This window comes from Pezoporus flaviventris, unplaced genomic scaffold, assembly GCF_033815535.1.
Source record: "Pezoporus flaviventris isolate CSIRO_AGI_PZ_B2104156 unplaced genomic scaffold, CSIRO_AGI_Pfla_v1 ptg000041l, whole genome shotgun sequence".
Lineage (NCBI taxonomy): Eukaryota > Metazoa > Chordata > Aves > Psittaciformes > Psittacidae > Pezoporus > Pezoporus flaviventris.
In genome coordinates, this window is record NW_026892589.1 from 7,390,882 (window position 1) to 7,413,757 (window position 22,876).

General features: G+C 41.2%; 1 protein-coding gene across 3 annotated transcripts in view; it reads left to right on the forward strand.

Moving 5' to 3' along the window:
• ZDHHC8 (zinc finger DHHC-type palmitoyltransferase 8) overlaps positions 1-22,876 on the forward strand; it is a 124,594-nt gene that overhangs the window by 44,462 nt on the left and 57,256 nt on the right. The window lies entirely within an intron of this gene.

Genomic DNA, 22,876 nt, shown 5'->3' on the forward strand with positions numbered 1-22,876 from the left:
TTTAAATCTGCAAGCTTCATGCTAACATCCAGATCTACTATGCAGATTACTTGCTGGCCAGGGGGTTTTTAGCTAACACATTCAAGATGGTTATTTGGCAATGCTTAGCATTAACTGCCTGGATGGCTGAAAAGCCGAGTGCTTTCATATACATCTCATACTGGAACTGGTCTCAATGCTACCAGAGGTGTGTCAGTTTTTCTGCTGTTAAAGTTGCTAGTAAAAGTCTTGGAGCATGTTTTGGCCAACTAGAAAGCATTTGAAAATCTAGTCCGAGAAACAGAATAGTGCAATCTGTTATTTTTGTGGGATGGTGGGTGGATTTACAATGCAGTTGAACAAAATAAGACGTTGCATAGGCTTCTGAGTCTCTAGTAATTCTGCTTCCTTTAGAGCTCAGCCATTATTTTGTCTTTTTGTAAACCATCTCAAGCAAGACGAATTTAAATCTGTTCCTTGAATGGAAATGGTCAACTTGGCTCTGGGAAAAGCTGATCAGACAGTAAATTGCTGTCAGCCATAGCCAGTGTGTCAGACCAAAGGGTCTGACTTCACTGGTTGACTGCAGAGACACAGACCATAGGGTAAGAGATCCCAGGTGTTGCAGAGTTGAACAGGTAATGCATTTAGACTCATATCTCCAAATTTATCATTTATGTAGCTAGCTGTATATGTAAATACAGCTATTTAAATTTTGAAAGCAGATCATACTGAATTTTTAGACTATTTTCCAGTGATACTTACCAGGATGACTGGGCAAGATTCTGCAGAATATTATATGTGCATTTGGGTGAAGATGACAAACAAAAAACATTTTATTAACATTCTCCCCCTCTTTCACTATTCATTGGACTTGAAATCTGAAAAAGGGCTAAATAAATCCTCTTTAACATCACAGACTCTGAAACTTAGTCCCAAACCCTGTGCTGCAGTCTTCAGGAGTACTCGGAGCATTCATCAGTTTCTCCGGAAAGGATCTGGATCTGGACTTTATTCCTAAAATACTGTAAATCTGTTTCTAAAACCCACAGAATACCCAGTGGGCTTTCTCTGACACCAAATATCGATCATATACATAATTGAGTATTCTACTTTTGGAGTTTATACCTGAACCAATATAGAGCAGAGCACCTTAATATAGCATTCCAGTACTGAAAACTTGGCCTACATTTTGCAAGTGCAGGCCTTACTTTCCTAATCACAAAACAATGCAATAATTTGGGGTTTTAAAGAACATCCGCTTTAAGCTGTGATCAGCTGCAGTCTGCCTACCTTCTGCTTACCCCAGCTGCTTCCTTTCAAGGAAAGCATGGTAAGGACAATGGTGGACCTAATTCCTCATTCGCCTGCAAAGTGCAAAGCTTTCAGCCTGACAAGATCTGCACCAGCTCTCTTGCTGCAACAGCAATGTCTAAATGAAAAGGTAAAAATTGGAAAGTTAGTGAGTCTTTAGAAATCAATTTCCTAAAATAATAATTCCTTTACTTACTAGTAGGTTATGCTCAATATAAAATCAGCTGCTACCAAGGAAAGGTCCAGAAAGGGAGGCAGTGTTCAATTGGGTGGACAGAATTTACAGGATAGATACAGTAAATTGAAGCAAACATGAGAGGCAAACACTTGGAAGTTCTTCAAAAGGTTTACATGAGTCCAGTAGATGATAACAAATTCTCTTACCAAGCAGAGCAGTAGTAAGAACAGTCCGTACTTGCCACCTGTTTTCTGTTTTTTTTTCTTCCCTTCCTCCCTCCACTACAGGAAAAAATCCCAACCCCTTGTTGGTGAAAGCACAGCAAATATTGCCCCAGTTTTCCTGGAGGTGATACACTCATGAGAAAAACTGTATGGAAAGAAGATTTACCCAGACCCTAAGGTTGAGTTTAGCCCTCATTTTGATTTGTAAAGAAAAGCAGTCTCTTGTTGAGAAGTCTGGGAGACATCCTGCCTTGCATGGTCTTTCAGAAGAATTGAGGTGCATTTGAAATACAAAACAGATGCATTTTAAATACAGACCAGTCTCTCTTGAAAGTATCTTTTTAACTACAGATAAAAGTCAGACCTGCCAGGATGGATTAGCTTTATCTAAAGTGAGATTCACTCTTCAGCTTAAATACTACTGTTCCTTTTTCTCTGGATTTCCTGGGCTTCAAATTGAACTCAGAAGCATGAGGATTCTGTATAGGTGGCTGGTGGTTATTTTACCTCCTCTTCAGAGCAAAGTGGTGCCGTGCAAATATAAATGGATGGGAAGAGCATGGTGAATTGATTGTAATGGGATGGTTTTCTGCTCTCTAATCTTTCCTTTATGCCCGTGAAATGCAGCCAGGCCTGTGAGTTGTTCATAGCGTGTAACTTCCTAGGTTCCATAGAGCATAAGGAGCCAACTAAAGAGTGCTTAAACCTACCAGTCATTTGTGCTCCTGCTTAATCTGAAATTCTCAGTGTCAAGCCTTTTAGCTGCGGGGTGATCAGAAACACCTTTATTTTAGTGTCAAGTTACAGTTTGTCTCATAGAACTAAACCTTTTCCCCCCTAAAATGCAAGAGCTAGATATATGTATTGATTCATATTGGATTTAGTGACTTCTATTTGTCATATATTGTCCAAAGAAGTTGACAAAAAAGCTAAAAGGGAATGTCCAAAGTCTTTAGGGAGCTTGTTTAATGTCTCACATAAACACTGACTTGTAGAAAATCTTGTACTATAAACAGATTTCTAGATTTGTGATCCAATGGCAATCTAAAAGAACTTAAGATTTTCATAGAGTTTGACTTCCTGCATTACAGGAGGTAGAGTTCCCAATGGGTGGTTTACAGGAGAGAATCTTTAATGTGTGAGTTTATGCTGGTTTGATATTGAGAGGGTAAAACAGTGAAAGAATGCAAAAGAAGTATCAGTAGCCCATGAAAATTTAAAAATGGCCTAAACTTTTGAGTGCTTGACTTTAACAATGTCCCCTTTTAAGCATTATTTATGCCATGCTTTACAAGAGGTAAATATGTTAAGGAATACATAATCCTTGCCCTGAAGAATTGTCCAATGCTCAATGGATGTAAAGCACTGAAGAGAGCCTTGAGAATGTCATTATTGATATAATATGTGGAATAGGTGGGTTTTGAAAATATTCAAAACACTATAGATACCATGAAGATCTATCTGCATAAAAAGCAATGAAATGAAAGCAGTTTGCACCGTAAGATATTGATGATCAGAATCTGCCTGTCCCTGAAAACACTTTGTTTTGGGGCTCAAAAGCAGTGGTGACATGACAAAGAGGCTGCTGATATTGGAACAGGATACAAGACAGGATACAAGGGAATGGAAGAAAGCAAGCCCTTCTTTGTAGGAATAGTAAAAGTAGCTTAGTATGCAGAACAGCTGCCAAAACAAGATTTGTGATTGTCGCCTGCATGCTTGACTGCAGGTAAAAGGCAGCTCCGAGATTGTTTCAGAAAACAGTAAGATCTTTGTATATCTTTAGCTGCCATAAATGGTTTTCAAGTGGGGTAGGACTGAAGGGGAAGGAGCTGAAGTGAAGGGATGTTACAGGCAATTTTGAGCAATATGTAGATGGTTAAGACTGTGGGAAAGACACTTAGAGAGGCTGTAAGGAAAAAAGACTTTGTAGTGGCTTGAGTGCTTCAAAAACCTAGGGGGGGAAAGAAGCAACTGTGTATATCTGTTGTAATTGTTAAAACAAGCTGTTTGTAATTAGTAGTACCCCTGAATTGCAACATGCTTCTCAAAGACCTAAAACCCAGGTACCTTGGAGCATGTGTTTTGGGATTTGCAAGCATCAGGATGCAGCTGGAACAGAGTTTTGTCTGTGAGCCTGGGCAGGAGGAGGAGGTCAGACTTCAGTTAGTTGGTCTCAGTGTGATACAGATGCAATTGCTGTGTCTGCTGCGCTTTTCAAATGGATCCCATCCCATGTCTGTGTGGTCCAGGGTTGTGCACACAGTGCTTCTCCATTTGTGATTCCAGGAACAGCACTTTTTTTAAAGCTGAAGGCAGAGATGAGTGAATACTGCTCCAGATGGGAGCTGACAAGTTTGAAAACATGTCAGCATGTGTGTATTTTTAATTTCAAAGGCGTCACACTAGCGTTAGAGAGTTGCTTTAATTCTAGAAGCAGCTTTGTAGAACTAGACAGTCCCTAAACATCTCTACCATAGCACAAGCACATTGGCAAAAACACAAGCCCCTTTTGGCCACTTAATTTGTAATTAAGGTAAAATACTCCTGTCTTTTGGACTGATCAAATACTTAATGAGTATGTTGTTCTTTGCACTGATTCTGACGTTACAGATACCAATGGCAGAACGCAAAGGAGGAGAAATCTGTTATGGATAATAGTGGCTTTGGAAATTCAGTCCGTAGAGTTCAGTAAGGTTGAAACCAAAGATTATTCTAAATGGATTCTATTAATAGTGATGCTGCTAGGAGACTGAGCCTGAGTTCTCTGTGTAACAGCTGATGAGTGTTCTGAAATACGCTTGATGGGTGTGCTTGAGATGTGGATTTGGAGGTGGGAAAGATTCTTAATGCAAAGTTTCATCACATAGTGATTATTTTGTTTCCTAGTTGAGTCTACAGAATGACATTCCTCCAAGGCCATTGTTTGTCAGTAGGGATGCTCAAGGGGGTGAAGGCTGTGCCTCAACTTTTGGTAATGGGAGTAAAAATATGGAATATTTAGAGCTGCTTCTCACTTCCACTATGCATATGATGTGATAAACAGCAGCTTTGGAGGTCACATACTGTGTGCCTTGTCTGTTGGTGGAAAGGCAGTGAAAAGGAAGATTTGAGTACTCTGTGTCTGTGGGTATTTGAGACCTCTGAGATTTCTTTAGGAATGCCAAAATGTAGATTACAGTGAGATATCTAAACAAACATCTGGGTTCAAACTTCCTGCCAGCTTGCTGAGCTGTAAACTGAAGTGGAATGTGATTGCCTGACACCCTCCTACATTAATTCTCTCCTGAGCATGGGTATTTGTGAAATAAAAAGGTGGAAATATTTGGCATTCATAGAATCATAGAACCACAGAATGGTTCGGGTTGGAAGGGACCTTAAAGATCTAGTTCCAAACACCTTCCATACGCAGAGTCACCTTCCACTAGACCAGGTTGCTCAAAGCCTCATCTAGCCTGGCCTTGAACACTTCCAGGGATGGGGCATCCACAACTTCTGTGCAACCTGTTCCAGTGTCTCACCATCCTCAAAGTGAAAAAACAATATCAGCAAGCTGCATTTTTTTAATTGGCAGAACATAGCCCTAGACAAGTGATTGGCATTTCTTCATCACAGGCTTCACTAAGAATGAGTTTTGTTTCTTTGGCGCAGCTGGTCAATGTGTCTGTATTATTGCTTCTATGTCATAAGCCTTAGAACGATGACCTGTGATAGTAACTGTGCAGTACAGGATGTTTCTAGGCTTAATCAGTGACTCCATCAGTCACTTTCATCTCAGTGAAAAGAATAGAAATAGCATCTGCTGAAGTGATAAACCGAGGTCCTGCAGCAGCCATCAACGTGTGAACTCCTTGCCCAGTTTCCTTCATGAGGAGAGCCGTTTCCGGAGAGTGCTGTGCATTGTTTCAGGTATGTGGAGGTGCTTGGTTAGTGGCCTCTAGCAGTTAACACGGGAGGGCTTTGCCTTGTCTGCTGTGATCTTTTTATTACCTTCCTGCCTGAGAATAATGAGCTTTTAGTCCTGACACTCAGTGAGATTAGACCTTATATAAATGGCCCTTACATAAAATGTAATAGAATTATAAAGCTGCCTAATTAGTAACATACAAAGCAGACTATATAATTGCCTAGGAGGTGAAAACTACAGTATGCATACCTGGGCATGCTGTGTGGTGTTATTTTAGAAAGTCTAGTTTTGGTTTCTGTTTTTTCATATGCTTTATGTATAACATCAATAAGCCTAAGAAACCTGAAAAATGTTTCTTGAGAAAGTTCTAATTGGCTGGCTCTGCAGAATAGATTGAACCAAAGTTCACCTTGAAAGAAAAATGAGCCTGGTGCTATGTTAGGGAAAGCTGTGCCTAGTTAAATACCATTTGACAATAAGGACTAGCCTGCCAGAGGTCTAACAGTGAAAAACACTAAATGTTATGGTTAGAGCGTGGATGCTGCTGGAATGATTCAGATGTTAGTATTTTCCAACTTCCCAGATATCTGCAAATGTTAAACTCCTAGTTGTTTCTTTTCAAAAGACATTTATATTGGGCAACTTCTTATCTGTCTTTACTATTTTCGGTATTCAAACCAAAGATGCCCAGATGGAATCCAAATACTATATAAGGCTATTTACTCTTTTTAGACTGCTTCCTAAGGAAATGCTAGGCTTCTGTGTTTGCCTTGTCAGCTGAATAACCTCTGAATTCATTGGTCAGCTTTAACCACATTTGAAAAGAGAGCTAGAAGCCTGGAAAAGCACTGCTCTCTCTGAAAGAGAAGGGTGACACAAACAAATGTTTCTGCTCAGGAGAAAGCAGCATGCTGGCAGTGTTCAGCTGTTGCACAGCATTTGACAGCAGCTGAATTGGCCAGCATGGACCAGGGGTCAATTCACATCCACGGAGCTCCTGACTGCTTGTGGCATATAATGCCTTCTCTGCGTATGGAATTACTGCAGAGATGTGCGGGCTTATTGGAAGGAAGGGGTGACTTGGTGAGAGGATAAAGGATACAAGCAGGAAATTAAGCTTCTTTACTTCTGTGCTCGTTAAGTAATTTGTGGGGCTTATTTTCCCTGTTATCTGAGTAAATTCTGTTTTGCTGTGTGCAATTTACTACAGCATGATTATGAAAGGAGGTTGCTGACAGAACCCACTTACACTCCTTCTTGTGCATTTGGAAAGATTTTTCATTCTTCGTGTACTTTTTGAGTCAGAAGTTGTTTTGCACTTCTTTCAAAACCAGCTTATAGGAAACTTGCTTCTGTCCGCCCATAAACAGATGAATCTCTGCAAGACTGATTACCCGTTCATTAGCAGCATTCTAGTTCATGCAGCCTTAGCACACTGTAGAATTTACAGTATCTTTTCCCTTTAATGTTTGGCCTTTATTTGTATTTTCTATATATGAGCTATACACACATTTCTAAAACAATGTTTGGGAAGAGCTGTAAGATACACCTGAAAATGTCAAATGACAAAGAGAAGAGACTACCTCAGACTTGAAACAAATTTCCTCTGAAATATATCAACGATCCTTGGGTTGTTTTTCTTTGGGGCTCAACTGACTGCTTGAAGTCAAAGCAAACAAGAGTACTGTGTGATTCGATATTATTGCAGAGAGGAACTTCATGGGTCATCAAATCCAGCCTGATGGAAAAAGTGCATTCAACCGAAAGCACAGTTGATAGATGTACCTGCCCTTCATCTTGTGTCTTGAAATGCTGCAAATTTCTGATAGTTTAGATGTCTTGCTTTGAATGTGAATGGAAGATTTTATTGCGGGTGCTAAGTTATGATCTTGTTAGCTCTGTCTTCCCTGAGCTTGACCATCAGTGACGCAGGAATGCTGGAATAGATAAGATGTGATGAATGAGTAGTTCTTAGAGGTTTTTTTTTTTACTAAGCATCTACTGTTGGCCACTGTCAGAGACAGGAGGCCGAGCCTGCTCAACTTGTGCTCTGATACGATACAAATGTTATTTTCTTAAGAATTTTGAAAAGCCTTTCTCTTTGAAGCAAAGGAGAACACGAAGGGGAGTCCTGCATGACTGAACTGCTGTAATGTGTCCTACATGAGGAGGAGGACTGCAGTTTCTAAGCAGAGCATCCATGTTGCCTCCCTTTACCAAAGACTAACGGTGGCACATCGTTCTTGTCTGCCACACATCACTTGCTTGTTCAGACAAACAGCTTTGGCAACTGTTTTCTTCCTCTCTCATGCTCATGTATCAAAGAATATTTGTGCTCGTGAGAGGCTAATCAATCACACTCGTATGTTGAATGAGAACTGGAAACTGTGCAGAAAAATGGATCAGAGGTTCGTAACACCACCTTTGAAACACAATGTTTGTTCTTATCTTTAACTTTGCAAAACAATCGGTGTCTTAGCCAGAGATCCTGGGTTTTATTTGCAGGGCATGACTGGATGGGAAAAAAGCTGGATCAGGACTTACGTGTACAAAGTTTAAGACTATAAACAATTAAATTACCATGTATCTAATATGTAAGTTTCTAAGGGGGTGTCTAGATTGCACTTGTGCAAATGTGCCCATTTTCAATTTTTGAAATTGCAGCTAAAAAGTTAAGCTTGGTGCTGTGAATCATAATTTTTTCACCAGTAAATAGTTTCTGATTTTGCTGTTTCATTAGTTTGCTGCTGTTCCTCCCTCCTTGAATAATTTGGATTTCTAAAGTTTCCTGACTGTAACATCTATGAATTTAAAAAACGTGGTCCTGCAAATGCTTGCACACAGAAATACATACAAGGTCATTTCAGCTTTTGACATAAAAGCTTCATGAACAGTAAAAATCTTGAAATAATCCTAGTGCATCTGTTTTTAACTGGATGATGAGTCCACTGCTGATTTAATAAGGAAATGGAGGGAAGCGGTATTTTGCATCTGAATATCTAGGGCAGATGCGAGCGGAGTGATCTCTCAATTCAACTTTTTTTCCTTTGTTAATGTTCCAGTTTAGCAGGCTTGAGCCTTAAACTTTTCCATTACTCCTTAAGGTATCATATTGGATGGGCCTTGTACAGGGAATATATGATAATCTCCAATATTGACAGGCTTGAAAGCTTCTGAAGAGAATAAATGTCTTTTTGCCCTTCTTAGGGGTGATCTTTTTGCCCTTTTTTGAGTTTGGATCTAATCCAAGAAAAAGCTGGGAATTACCTCAGCTGCAAACAAAACCTCACTACTTGCATTGGCTCCTGAGTTATGAATTGAAACTTCATAATGGAAATTTGAGGCCAAGCAGTCTAAACATAAAAGTTGCCTTGCTGTGTTATTTGAATGAGTGCAGGTATTTCTGCTGTTTCTCTTGTGTGGCTTTTGTTTCCCTTCCTGTTTAATTCTTTCTTATTTTAGTACCTAATTGTGGGCATACAATGAATAGAGCAAGATCATAATAGGCTGTGACACAGAAAGCTTTCCAAATGCATGTAAAATTTGGAAAACATGTAGCTATTTAACTTCATGTTTAAATGTTCAGTGTGATAAGGATTTAAGGGAATGATTGCAGGATTATATAAATATGTACATAATACCAAACTAGCTTTTATCCTTTTTTTTCCCTGTAATGTTCAGGGGAGATTGTAACATTGAGTCACTGATTCCCAAGTGCTAATTTTGGCTAGAAAACATCAATATGAATTTAATTACTTAATGTTTCTCCTGTCCCTCTCACCATCTGAGCCTTGATTGACTTTCTTTTTTCTCTCTACTGTCAACTTCAGTATTAACTTAAATCAGCTTAATGTTTGTTATTTCCATACCCTCAGTAGAAGGATAGAGGCCTGCATGCCCGTGACTATACCTCAACGTGTTTGTAGGATCAGGCTCAGATGCAAAAAATTCGTAGGTAGGAGGAACCAGTAATCATCTTGTTTCACCATGTGTAACCCATGGGCATTACTCTTATTCTCATGAGCAGCTTAGTATCTTGTTTTTCTGAAAAGCTTACAGTTTGGATCTAATGACACCAAGTAACATATTTGCTGTATCATTCTTCAGCTTTGTTCCAGTAATGGTTGGCCTCACCACTCAACTTGCACTATGTTTCTAATTTGTCTTGCTTGAGCTGTGCAAGTGTTTCTGGGTTTCAGCCCTGCTGTGCTTCCCTGCTAGGCAGAGAGTCCTTTAGGATCTCTATAGGGATAGTTTCTGATGTGTATAATTGTCTCTTCTCAATAGATAAAGTGTTTAAGTTCCCTTACAGAGAAGTTTTGGGTTTTTAACTCTCAGATTCTTTTCATGGTGGCTTTTTTTCTTTCACCTTCAATTTTCCAAGACAAATTTTAAGACTTGGGTACCCAGATTTGGATTTCTGTGGTGCCACAGAATCACTTGCTGACTTCCTTCTCCCTTGTGAGAGATAGCTGAAGGCTGTTAGTCATTTATGCATCTTCTTGTGGAGGTGACAAACAAGCTACTTACCTGCCAGGATGCTCTTCAAGTTCTTCAAGCCTTGTCCTCTATTCTGTAGCTATAGCCTTTGCTCTGTGTTGTCAGAGGTGTACTGTGCCTCTGGCATTGCCTGCTTTAACTGATGTCAACTGAATGTATGCACACATTTGGTTGTCTTTGTCTTTTTATTATTTATATCATTCTGCCAATCTATTTGTTAGCAGAACGTTTTCTTCAAGGGATTTGTATATCTAGATTTCAGCATTTTTATGGATCTGAAAGAGCATCTGGCTAGCTCTGATTAATGCAAAACCAAACTAAAGCAGTTCCATTCCCCAGTGACTTTATGCTGTCAACTACTTTGAGATCTGTCAGTTGGCCAACCCTTAATTTGTTTAACATGTGCTCTATTGACACGAGCCAAATTTCTAGTCAGAATACCATGTGGTATAAGTCGTATGCCTTGAAAAGCTTAACTACTCAACTAACTCTGCTAACCAAACCATTGATTTCAAATTCTGAAATCAAGTTTGTTTGCGCATCAGTATCATAAACCCCTTGAAATTGCCATTAGTTGCATTCGTGGCCTTTAAAAGAAACCTATGCAAATTTTTTAGTTTTCATCCAGCATTGATCTTAGACAAACAAGGCTACAGTTGCCAAAGCTGTTCTACTAGAAGTGTTAGCATGAGGTTAGCAGTCATTTCTTCTGGGTACCATGGAGAATTGTATCCAGTTTATCCTGCACTGGGAGGTTTAAAAATGAGCTCATTACAGGCTGAGTATCTGTTTGTTGATGCTGTTAAAAACTGACTGGAAAATGTGGACATGATGACACAGTATGTGTTGTGTGAGGAAAGTGTTTCAAATAGATCATGGACTGCTGGCTTCCATCAAGACATTGGTGACTCTTTTAATGTGCTTTTGTCTTCCAAGTACGGGTTGGAGGTCAGCAACTCTGGTAAAGACAGTGTTTGTACTTGATGTCATTGTTTATGCTTTGATTCACAAGTCAAGTTTCTTCTTGTGTCTTCTTTAGTTGAAAGAGATGTTAAATGTTTCCAGACAGGAATGCTCATCATAACTTAGCTGAAGTTAACATGCATTTCTTAAATCTTTGAACTCCTTGACAGGCAGAGAAATGGGCCTGGTCTCCTAGTCAAAAATTAAACTAAGGCTACTGCAGATTTCTTGCTTTAGATTCTTAAGTTTAGCAGCTGTTGCAGCAGCTTCCTGGGATGCAGTATCTTGGGAAGGGGACCTCACTGTTAATATCCCACACTGTAAGGCTTGGGAGAAGAAGCATAACTGATCAGATGAGATGGCTTTTTCTGCTTGGAAGATAATACTGAAGAGGCTCCAGAATATTCAAGGGCTTGCCTCTTTGCAAATTTATATCACTAAATTGTAATTTCAAAAAAGAAACTGTTACACTGAGGGAAGATCCATGTGGAGCTTAAAATCAGTTCTATTTTAGTTTTGCATAAATCCATTCTTACTAATCTCAATCTGTCTTTGCTAATCTTGCTAGCCCTCAGCAGAATTGGAAAAGGCTGGCTGAAATCAAAATAGTGCAGACTCATGTTGGAAATCACTTCCTGAAGGCAGCTGGTATGCAGGCAACACCCGGTACATGCTTCTGATGGAGCTTCTGATAACTTGAATTATCCATTACTGATGTCTTTATCAAAGCACCCATGCTGTAAGGGTGAGGAAGAGCCATCTGCTCACAGCAGGATTAATGCAATTGATGGCCTATGTGCATGCTTCTGTTTCAGTGTATCTGCCTCTGTGAGTGATGGGAGAGGCAGTTGCTCTGGTATCACTGTAGAGATAGGCATGTGGCCTACCACGCTTGAAAAAATTCCCCCAGGATGCTCAAGCTTTTATTTTCTGTACCAGCAACAAAAGAAACACTTGTTCAGGGTATTTTCACCTACAGCTAGTACTGCTAGAAAACAAGGATGGAACTAAAATCCATAGCATGCTTAGTATTATTTCAAAATTGAACCATGGATTAAATCCCCTTTTGCTTATGGAGTGTAATAAATATTTATTTGGTGGAATAGGGAATGTCAGCAGAACAGGTAAAAAAATAGTATGAGATTTCTTTTTCTTCCTTTTAGTTCCTTTGAGATTTTCCTTTAGGGTTTCATTATTGACAGTGAAACAGCAAATTTGCTCAAGGGCGGAATTGTGCTCTGAGATTCATCAGTGTGGTTATAAAAACAAATTTTTCCTCCATGGTACACCAGATACCTTAAATTTTAACCCTGGAAAGCAGGATCCCTGAATTGGGCCATAAGAATTTTTGCTGATAAGGTTTTGAGTTAATCCCATTTTGTACAGACCTGTGTTTGCAGAAGCTGAAGGAAATTCATCACAGTTGCAGATTGTTTTCCAAGTAATATCCTCATGGACTATGAAGCCTATCCTTTTATGATAAATGCATACAGGTTTTGCTTAACTTCATTTTTTGAGCCACTCCATCTCTAATCTCTGTTGCTCAGTTTTTAAGTAGGCCTTGGCAGTCTGGCTGAACTACAGTAGTGCTGACACTGAGATTGTGCAGCTTGCTGTTGAGGGAGGGATGTTAGAGAAGGTTTACTGTAGACACAGCTTGGATTTTTCCTCCCCTTTGGTACAGCTAAAACTCTTACTTCCTGCACAGACAAGCAGTCAGTGTGATTTCTTTTTGAATATTTGGGTGGAGGATAACATACAACAAAGTAATTCAAATGTAATCCCTAAAGATGGGATACCAAATAACATCCCTGCTGTACAGGCAACTGGAATTATTTAGAAGGTGTAAGGGGGGCTTTATGTTCTGAGGAGCTGCCTTTATAGTGTGCCTTTGAGTAGGCACATCTGTAACTTTGCAGCTGAAATCACTTGCAGGCACAGACATGGCTGCTGGTTGTTTGCTCTGTTGAGGAGGTGACTAAGCATCTGCAGCCCACTGGCAGGTGTGCTGAGAGCTCCAGGTGGGGATTCCAAGGCTGTCTTTGGAAAAGAGTCATTTGCTTGCAGGGGTCAATGCATTGTTGTTGCTGGTCTTTCCAGAACAGTCCTTGTTGAGAAGATTACAGCATTAAGTAAATATTTTTCTTTATATCAGTGTTGTTATTTTTTTAATCTGTCTGGGTAAGGGGGAACAAACAGTAGCTGTAGGAGGAGCTTTAGTAAAGAGCTTCCTCTGGGGTGTTCAGCACACAGCCATTCTGCTCTGTGTGGCTGTACCAGGGTTTATGCTCCAGGGCTGCAACAGAGGCAGCCGGGGGACACTTGGATCAGCGTTTTTACAGACTGCCACTTCCCAGATCTGGGCCAAAGTATGAATGGTTTTGAAAATCAACATTTCCATTTCAAACATGGTTCCCTCTTAGTGTAGCAGCAGATACTGAAGTTTGAATTTCTCCAGAGTCAACAGCTAACTTGAGATAATTGCAAAGGGGAAGGATTGTGTGAAGAAATGCTGTTAGACTGTTCTTACAATCATAGAATAGTTTGGGTAGGAAAGGACCTTAAGATCATCCAGTTCCAACCCCCTGCCATGGGCAGGGACACCTCACACTAAACTATGCCACCCAAGTCTTCGTCCAACCTGGCCTTGAACACTGCCAGGGATGGAGCATTCACAACCTCCCTGGGCAACCCGTTCCAGTGCCTCACCACCCTCACAGGACAGAATTTCCTCCTTATATCCAATCTAAACTTTCCCCCTTATATCCAATCTAAACTTCCCCCCTGTTTAAGTTTTAACCCATTACCCCTTGTCCTGTCACTACAGTCCCTAATGAAGAGTCCCTCTCCAGCATCCCTATAGGCCCCCTTCAGATACTGGAAGGCTGCTATGAGGTCTCCACGCAGCCTTCTCTTCTGCAGGCTGAACAGCCCCAACCTCCTCAGCCTGTCTTCATATGGGAGGTGCTCCAGTCCCCTGATCATCCTCGTGGCCCTTCTCGGGACTTGTTCCAACAGTTCCATGTCCTTTTTATGTTGAGGACACCAGAACTGCACACAATACTCCAGGTGAGGTCTCACAAGAGCAGAGTAGAGGGGCAGGATCACCTCCTTCTACCTGCTGGTCACACTCCTTTTGATGCAGCCCAGGACAAAGTTGGCTTTCTGGGCTGCAAGCGCACACTGAAGCCAGCTCATGTTCATTTTCTCATCGACCAGCACCCCCCAAGTCCTTCTCCACAGGGCTGCTCTGAATCTCTCCTTTGCCCAACCTGTGGCTGTGCCTTGGATTGCTCTGACCCAGGTGTAGGACCTTGCACTTGGCATGGTTAAACTTCATGAGGTTGGCATCAGCCCACCTCACAAGTGTGTCAAGGTCCCTCTGAATGGCATTCCTGTTTGTGAGTACACCTGAATAGAGAACTATCCAAACATTTCCTGTGTTACTTATCTTTCTCTGAGGCTGTTGTGTACAGATGACAAGCTTTTACTTAAAAAAGCCCTGAGCTTAAAACTCACCGATGTAGTTGCATCCAAGCTAATGTTGTAAAGGAATGCGTTGGCCTGTTCCTTGTTTCATAGTTTGGATTTTACAACCTGCAATGTGGTGTTAACCCACGGCAGAAGGGAAGCTGTGGGAGTGTGGGAAGTGTGCACACAGCGTGTTGGCAGGTAGCGGCTGCAGGCATGAGCTCAGTTTTCCATCCATTCAGAATCAGATGGCCCATACCCTCCCCAGGTTTAGCCATATTTTTCAGGTTTCTGTTTAAGTCTTAAATTCTTGCTGTCATCTAAGTTAATGTGGTCACAAAATGGAGGCTTGTATGCCATAAAAGCAATGACATGAAGTCATACAAAAGTGGATGCTGTTAATTTCAGTTATAGTCATTGAAAGGCTTTGGAGAAATTAAAAGGCTTGGAGTTTATTTTGGTGGTTTTTTTTTCCTAACAAAGTATAAATAAAAAGTGCACCTTTTAAATGGATGTGTGAATGGCAAGAAGGTAACCTGATCTATAAATATAAATGGAACTTTGTCTACTTACAGCTTCAAGCCAAAAAGCATTAGGTTTTAAAGTAATTTTCAATTAAAAAACCCTGCTTTAACTTGAAAATAGTTTTCATTCTGAACAGAATATTTCATACTGAATGACTAGAGAGAAACCTGTAGCCTCATGAGGCTCTTGATGGGAATTGCTTTTTCAACTGAGCAGCTCTGTCAGGCGTGCAGATCTGAAAGTCGCAGCATGCTCAGCCTCTATCCTTGTTGCCAAAGTTCTGCAGGCCAAATTATTCCCAGTATGACACCTAAAAAAATTAATCTGTGTTGATTTGTGCTTCCTCTTACAGTGCTTTTCTTGCAACTGTTACTTCAGCTGTACTGAGTCCATCTCGCCCTATATCCTGTCCTTGACTGCAGCCCATAGGAGTTGCCCGAAGAGGAGTGTTAGAACAAGCCAGATGAAATGCTTGGCCAAAAATTCTCATTGCTTCCTATGACTGCAGTCCAGAGTGCTCTTAAATCAGCAGTGGTGTCTTCTTTTGCACAGAGTCAAGCAAGGATCATGGAACATTTTGCAGAGAGTGCCCTGGCAGTATGGCTAGTGGTGGGTCTAGGTCTGCCAGTGTCTGGCTTCTTGTGCAGAGGAGCCAGTAGATCCAGTCCCAGATGTCTCGATGGAGAAGCTATGTTGGTTACCAGGTTGGGGGGGGGATAGTCTGCTCAGGTGACCATGTGGCTCCTTTGTCATCAGCATGTCCTGGGCAGTCCTGCACCAGAGCTGACTACTTGGAGCAGGTCTGGGAAGAGAATTTGCTTTTCTGAGCTCAAGCACTAATATGTTTTGTGCATAATGACATAGAATGGACTCTAATGTAAATAATTATTATACTAAGGGTAAAAATGTTAACACTATGTTCTGCAGCCAAAAGCCATTCAGCTAAAGTGGAGAGTTGAAATATGCAGGGGAAAAGCCTTCTTCAGAAAAGCAAAGGGGCACTAGATGTTATTAGGAGCTGTTTCGCTATCACAGGAGTGCTGATCCCCACTCTCCATTGTAGTTTTAGGCTGTTGCTTTTCTTCCTGAGGATTACTGTTCCTAATGAAGGTGCAAGGAGGCCATATGAACTGTGTTTCCCGCTAACAGCCCCACTGCTGGAAACTTAGGGAGCTTTTCAGTTTGCCAGACTTCTGGTGAAAGTCTCTGATCTGAGTTACACAATCGAGCCTCAGTTCATGCCTGTCGTGGAGGCCGGTAGCTGGTAACATGTGGGCAGGCTTCAGTCTGCCTCTGAAAAGGTTTTGTTCAGTGTGTGCCTCTGCTTGGCGCGTCAGGCCCTTGCATTTTTCAAAATGTTAAGTATTCAGCTCTGCTCCACTACATTATCTCACAAATCCTCTATTGTTTGGCCCTTTTCTGAAGGGCATATTATGTGCGGTGGCGTGAACGGTGGCCAGGCCGTATCTGCAGTGCACACAAAGGTGCTCTGGTCTTGAGCTGATGCCACCCACCATTGGGTGGTCTAGGACTGCCTGAGTCAGGGGTTCTTTAGACTCAGTCTTCTTGGCTTAAACTTGTGAATGAAAGCAGTAAATTACTTCAGCTTTTGTTCAATGGGGATAGGCAGTGATAGGTACATAATGCTCCTAGTCTTGGAGTTGTCAGATGTAAGGGAGCCAAGATGACAACCCATAGTACCTTGTCTTCTGTGACCTTAAGAGAGAGCTTTGCTTAAGCATCTAGTTGCCAGTGGAGAGGGTTAGAGGAAAAGAAAGAGAAACCCATGTTAAGGCTCAAATCCAGTCTCGCTGAGCTGCTGAGTTTCAGTCAAAGGCAGAAAACAGATGGACGGGCACAGCTGCAGAAGGTGCTGTATCTTCTCTGGAAAACTACCCACTGTGTGCTGCAAGCAGAGACATCAGCACAGTGCTACAGTACTGCACGGAGCTGCTGCATGGTGCCGGTGGATGGATGGTCTCTCAGCCCATGCTACTTGTGGAGATGCCATTTCAGAGACTCCCAGCTCCCAGTGATGTATGGTTGCCTGCCTGTTTCCAGGATCTGCTTGCTGTGGTAGAAGAGAAATGCATCAAAAACTCATTATGCTCCTAAATCTTACATTTGTGAAGTATGCAGTGGGACCTGTCCATGTGAGCGTACCCTTATATCCTTTCCAGAAGCACCTCATTGCCCTGTCTCCCTGCTGAATTCTCCATTTTAGACTGGACAGTTGAATGATGAAGAGGTCTTATAAATCAGTGGGGTCTCAGGCAGCCAGAAAAAGCTCTGCGATGCCCTGAGGTCGTGTTTCTTACATTCTTCTTGAGATAGAAAAGGGGGTCCAGCAGCCAAGCAGTGTCCCAGGTCTGCTCAACCACTCATGCAGAGCCAGTCTGACGTTCAGTCATTGCTCAAGAGCTACACTTGAAATGTTAGTCAGTGTGTATTGTTTATCTGTCACCGACAGTCCTTGACTCCTCCTGTATTGTTGAGAGGTGCACATAGTTAGATCTCTTCCAGAACAGATCTGCATTTTTGTTATTTAGGATGTTTCTTTAGCAGTTTAGTAATCCATCTTCTTTTGTGTAGCTTTTGCAGAAATTAAAGCAAGAAGCCTGTGTAAGCACAACTGTAGCAGGGAGAATGTGTTTCTCTGCTTGCTTTCCCTTTTCCAAAGACAAAAGAGCCTTATTGAAATATGCTTCCTTTCTGGCTACTAATGGGGTTTCCTTCCTTCCTCCTTGCAATGAGCTCAACATTCTCCCATCCTGTTGGGTATAAATTTCAGCCTGAACTGTTTTCCCTGTTGAGGTGTTGAGTCACTGGCCTTGAATGGGAACCTGTGATGAGAGGGAGAAGTCAGGGCTTGGGAAGAGGTTTTCCAGCAGTTTGGCGGTACATGGGAGGAATTTTAGAAAACAAGGATAAGGTGCTATTCTTTTTTGCGTGAGGCTGCTCATAGTTTTATTTCCTAGTTTTATTTCTGGATGCTTTGCTATGTTGGATCTGGACAAATTCCAGGGCATTATACACAAAATACCTAGAGGAAGAGCTGGTTCCTGCTCAGTAACAATGTTCCGTTTTAAGCTGTCTCAGGTTAAATGGAAAGGAAAAATAAAGTGATGCCATGTCACTGGAATTCTTTCATCTCCTGGAGGAAAGATGCTGAAAGTCTTGCTTCAAAGGCTCTGTCTGGGAATTATGTCCTAAAGCCTGGATATTCTCCAGGGCTTAATTGTGCTTATTCATAGAAACACTAAACTTTATGAACTGGACAGCAGACCTAAATTTGGCTTTAACTGCAGAGAGGGTGTTGTTTTTTGCACACTGATTAGCAACACTGAGCACAGATATACACTGTGGAATAATAAGTAATAGGGACAGGAATTAAAGCAAGCTTTGCTCTGAACAGGTGAGCTAAACCAGTAACCTTTCTATCTGAATTTCCCACTTAAGTAAGGTTTCATTTTGTGTGGTGTTGGGTTGTGTCATGTTGGGTATACCTTGTCTCTCTCTCCCCATAGAACTTCTTTCAGGTCTAAAGTTGGTGGTAGGATTTTGGGGGATAGGAATTTGTATCTCCTTCCATATCATCTTGCTCTGCAAGATGAAGAAAACATGACTGAGCAATGTAGTAAAACCAGCAAGAATGAGATTAGGTTACTGCCTCACATAAACTTTTGCCAATTTTGGAGAAATCTGAATCCAGTATCTATGTTACTAATATTATCTGTATTTTGGAGGTTCCTTTTGCCTTCCCCCCCAACCCCAGCAATAAGGATGAGAAATTAACTTTTAAAACTAAAACTCAAATTAACATTATTGTGAGCTATCTGAGCTTGTGTGAACACAATTGTGTAGTTGGCTTAACAAAAAAAGGGTGCTCTATTGTTTGGTAGAAAAGCAGTTAAGACTTCAAAACCAGTTGAAACCAATGCATACGCTGCCTTCATGGATTTCCTTAGTTTGCTGTCCTACCTGTGGAGAACCAGCAGTGCAAGAGGGTCACAGAAGTGTTTTGAGAGGGCTTTTTTGTTGTTTTTGTTCTGCTTTAACTGCAGATAAATTTATAAGGGGTTAGATTCTTTGGTAATACTTTCTTTTTAGAAAGCTTCTGTATGAAACTGGAAGGGTTTCTTTGGGTTTTTATTAAGAGCTCCACCTTGTTGCTGGTACTACTTAGGAGTTTATTGAGAGATTCTTTTTCTATAGAGGTTCCTTATGGCATTTTAAGCAAGTCTGCAAAAAAGCTGCAAAGAAAGATCACTGGGACAAAGCAAGGAGCATTCTTTGCTGTTGTCACAGTTTTGTTAGTGCTGGGGCATATGTGGAAATGTTTTTTGTTTGGTATTTACCCCCCGGAAGTGCACTCCAAGTTAATTTGGAAACTTGCTGACAGGAAATTAACAAAAAATATCCAAAGTGAAAATTAATTTTTTAAATGTAGTTGACATAAAAATGTTGAGTGACTTATTTTTTTAATGGAAGTCACAACATTTAGACATGTAAGAATATAACTGTCTTTTAAAATGTAAAATAGCTCCATGAGACTACTTAACTATCTGTACATGACATCTTCTAGTCTCTTTAACTACTGTTTGCTTTGTTAGATGAAACACGGATTTGAAAATTAAAGACTGTCGTGGTTTGGAAGAGCAGTTGTTATCAATGAACTCTGTTTCTTGGAAAACTAAGAGCACTGAGCTGGTAACTTTGGCTTTGGAGTACTGAAGCCTATGTTTCAGGCAGATGTGAAGGATTTTGATGATCAAGGATACTGTGTATTTCAGTGGGCTATTTCCATTTCCATCCTCCGTGAAAGTGTGCACCTTCCCCCTGGCTGTGCTTGAAAAATCATGAAAGAGCCGCAGGCTGGAAAGCAGCTAAACCAATCTAGATTAAAGAGGCTGCAGTTTGGGATAGTTGAGGGCCTCCTTACTATGGCAATTAGAAGCCCAAGCATAGAGGCTGAGTCAAGTGTTGTTACAGTTTTCACCAGTCTTCTGGCTGCTGACCTGATATTGGAAGATTTTAATCTAACATAGAACAAATATCATCGTCATCGTTCATATCTCTGAAAGCAGCAGTGTGCTTACTGTCTTTTATGTTTGATTCTTGTAGGCACTTCGAATGTGTAGCTTATACCCTGTATCCTGCTTTTGAATGTGTACTGCAATATCATAACACTTCATCTTTCAGTGGAAGAAGTAGCTTTAGAATGAAGCCTAGTAAAAACCTCAGGGCTATACTCTTGTCTCTGACCTCTAAAAGAGGTCAAACCAGCTGAATTCTCATTTATGGAAGAAAACTTCCCATGCTGCATAAGCACTGTACGCATTTAGGGAGATTCAGGAGAGTTGATCTTGAAGTGTCATTTAGTTTGGTTGTTCTGTTTTCATGAAAATGTTCCCTGTAAGAGCCCTTGAACACACACTAATGAGGAAAGAGGTGAATAGAAATAGACCACAGAATTCTGAATCCCTATTGTACCATCTAACGAGAGACTAAACTTTGTAATTAAATATACTGAACAACTCTCTCCAAGCCTCTTCACAATTCAAATTTGAACTTGAGTATTGTAGTGTGAGCCCATCTTGAATCATGTGTCCATGAAAAAGCTCAAGGTCAGGAAGGCCCAGAACTACCCATCACTTCCTTTTCTGTTGGGAACACTTGTAAGATAGCTCTTATTTTTGGTATCTGACATTCAAGATGAGAACTGGAGTGGTTGGAGGCATGAAGGTCCTTGCAGAAAATATCAGACCAAGTGACAACGTTGTTCCATCCCTCAATCAGGACACAATGCTGTATAGTTGCCACAGAGTCCTGTACAGCTGCTAGATGAGCAGTGTGTGAGTCAAGATCAATGCTGTGGCATTCCCCTTCTGTACCTTTTTATTAAGCAAAACTCTTTGGACAGAAGCAATCCTACCAAATTTAGGAGAGTTTGGGAAGATTCCCCTTCCCTGCCTCTTGGCTTAAGGCTGTAGTTCACCAGAAAATGCCATATAAAAAAAGGGAAATTAGAAGGCTGGAGCACCTCTCCTATGAGAGCAGGCTGAGAGAGTTGTGGTTGTTCAGCCTGGAGAAGAGAAGGATCAGGAAAGACCTTAAAGTAGCCTTTCAGTACCTAGAGGGGCTGACAAGAAATCTGGAAAGGGTTTTTTTTACAAGGGCATGAAGAGATAGAAGAGGAATGGCTTTAAACTGATGGGAGATTTAGATCTTGTGAGGGTGCTGAGGCGCTGGCACAGGGTGCCCAGAGAAGCTGTGGCTGCCCCATCCCGGGAAGTGTTCAAGCCCAAGTTGGACAGGGCTTTGAACAACCTGGTCTAGTGGAAGGAGTCCCTGGCCTTGACAGGGCATTGGAACTGGATGAGTTCCCTTCCCACCCAAACCAGTCTGGGATTCTGTGAGAATCATCAGCCTCTCTGACAGGTCACTAATTTGGCAGTGAGAGGGGTAACCATTGTCTGGGCCAGCACTGGGGAGGACTGTGAAGTCTCTTTGACTGGTTAATAGCAACATACTGAAGTGTCAGGCAGGCTCATTAGGGACATGCTGTTAATTTGGTCAGACAAGCGCTGCCAGGCTCCATTGTGTAGAATTAAGCAGTGTGAATGGAGCCCGTAAGCAAAGCTGCTGGAATCTGCTTTTGTGTTCCCCTTGGACGGCTGTCCTGGTTTTGGTGTCTTTTCCAGTTCAAAGTGGCCACGTGGAATTTTGGCACTGTGAGTGTTACCCAAAGGGTAGTTATACACTTAGTGAGGAATTGGCCTGCACAGAGGGCTGCACATTTCCAGCACTTCTGTCACTAAATACCTATTAGCTGTGATTAGACAGCTTCTCCACCTGTAGTGGAGGCTGCCCTCCTCCCAAAAAACAAGAGGAATTTATGCCTTTGTCTATTCAGATGTAGGGATATCTATTTAATGCAGTGCCCCATTTAGGGAGGTAGTGTTTTTCCAAGGGTAGAAAAACGCTGTGTGGGAGGCAATACTCCTTACAAACAAGCACTGAGTTTCCGCATTTTACTTTACCAGGGCTTTCTATTAGAACAAGGCTGGAGGGAGGGAGATTTGGAATGATTCTGGGAAGCTTTGACTCAAGAAGGAGAGAATGATTCATGGATTATTATTGTTATTTATCAAGGAGAACAGACTATTAAACCTAATCTTTTGCTTATCTTTCTCTTTGAAAACTTAAAGCACTTATGCAGTGACCCCAAAAGAGTTTGTGGGTTTGAACCAAGGTCCTTTGGCATAAAAACATAAATCCCAGCTGTGGGTGCTAGTGCAGAACCATTTTAAGGTTGATTTATTCCAAGATTTATTCCTATTACCTTCATACTTGATAATTATTATAATAGTGAATCCTCAGTGCATTCCTTCTCTGTTTGTGAAGCAGGGTGGTTAAGTCATTCAGGGGAAGTGGGGGCAGCAGAGGCAATTTGCAAAACAGATCTGACAAGTCTTGAGACTTGCCACTTTCTGCATTGACAATGCTCAGTTTATCTCCAGTTATTGCTGGAGTTTTGGTGTAAGAGGTCATTCATTCGAGAGTCACTCTTTAGTTTTCATGGAGAAAAATCTGATTACTGAGAAGAGCGGCTTGTTTAGTAGCAACCTTTTTCTTCTTAATTTGGAAATGAGTATTTACTTCTCAAAAATAACTTCAAAATGTAAATTCAGTTACAGGGTGTACATTAGAAAGAAGTTTTTAAGCTCTAGCTTAACATAAGTTTAAGAACTATGAGGTGATTTACATTTATTTTTGAATCCTGATACTATTAAGATCAGTGCAATGTAAACT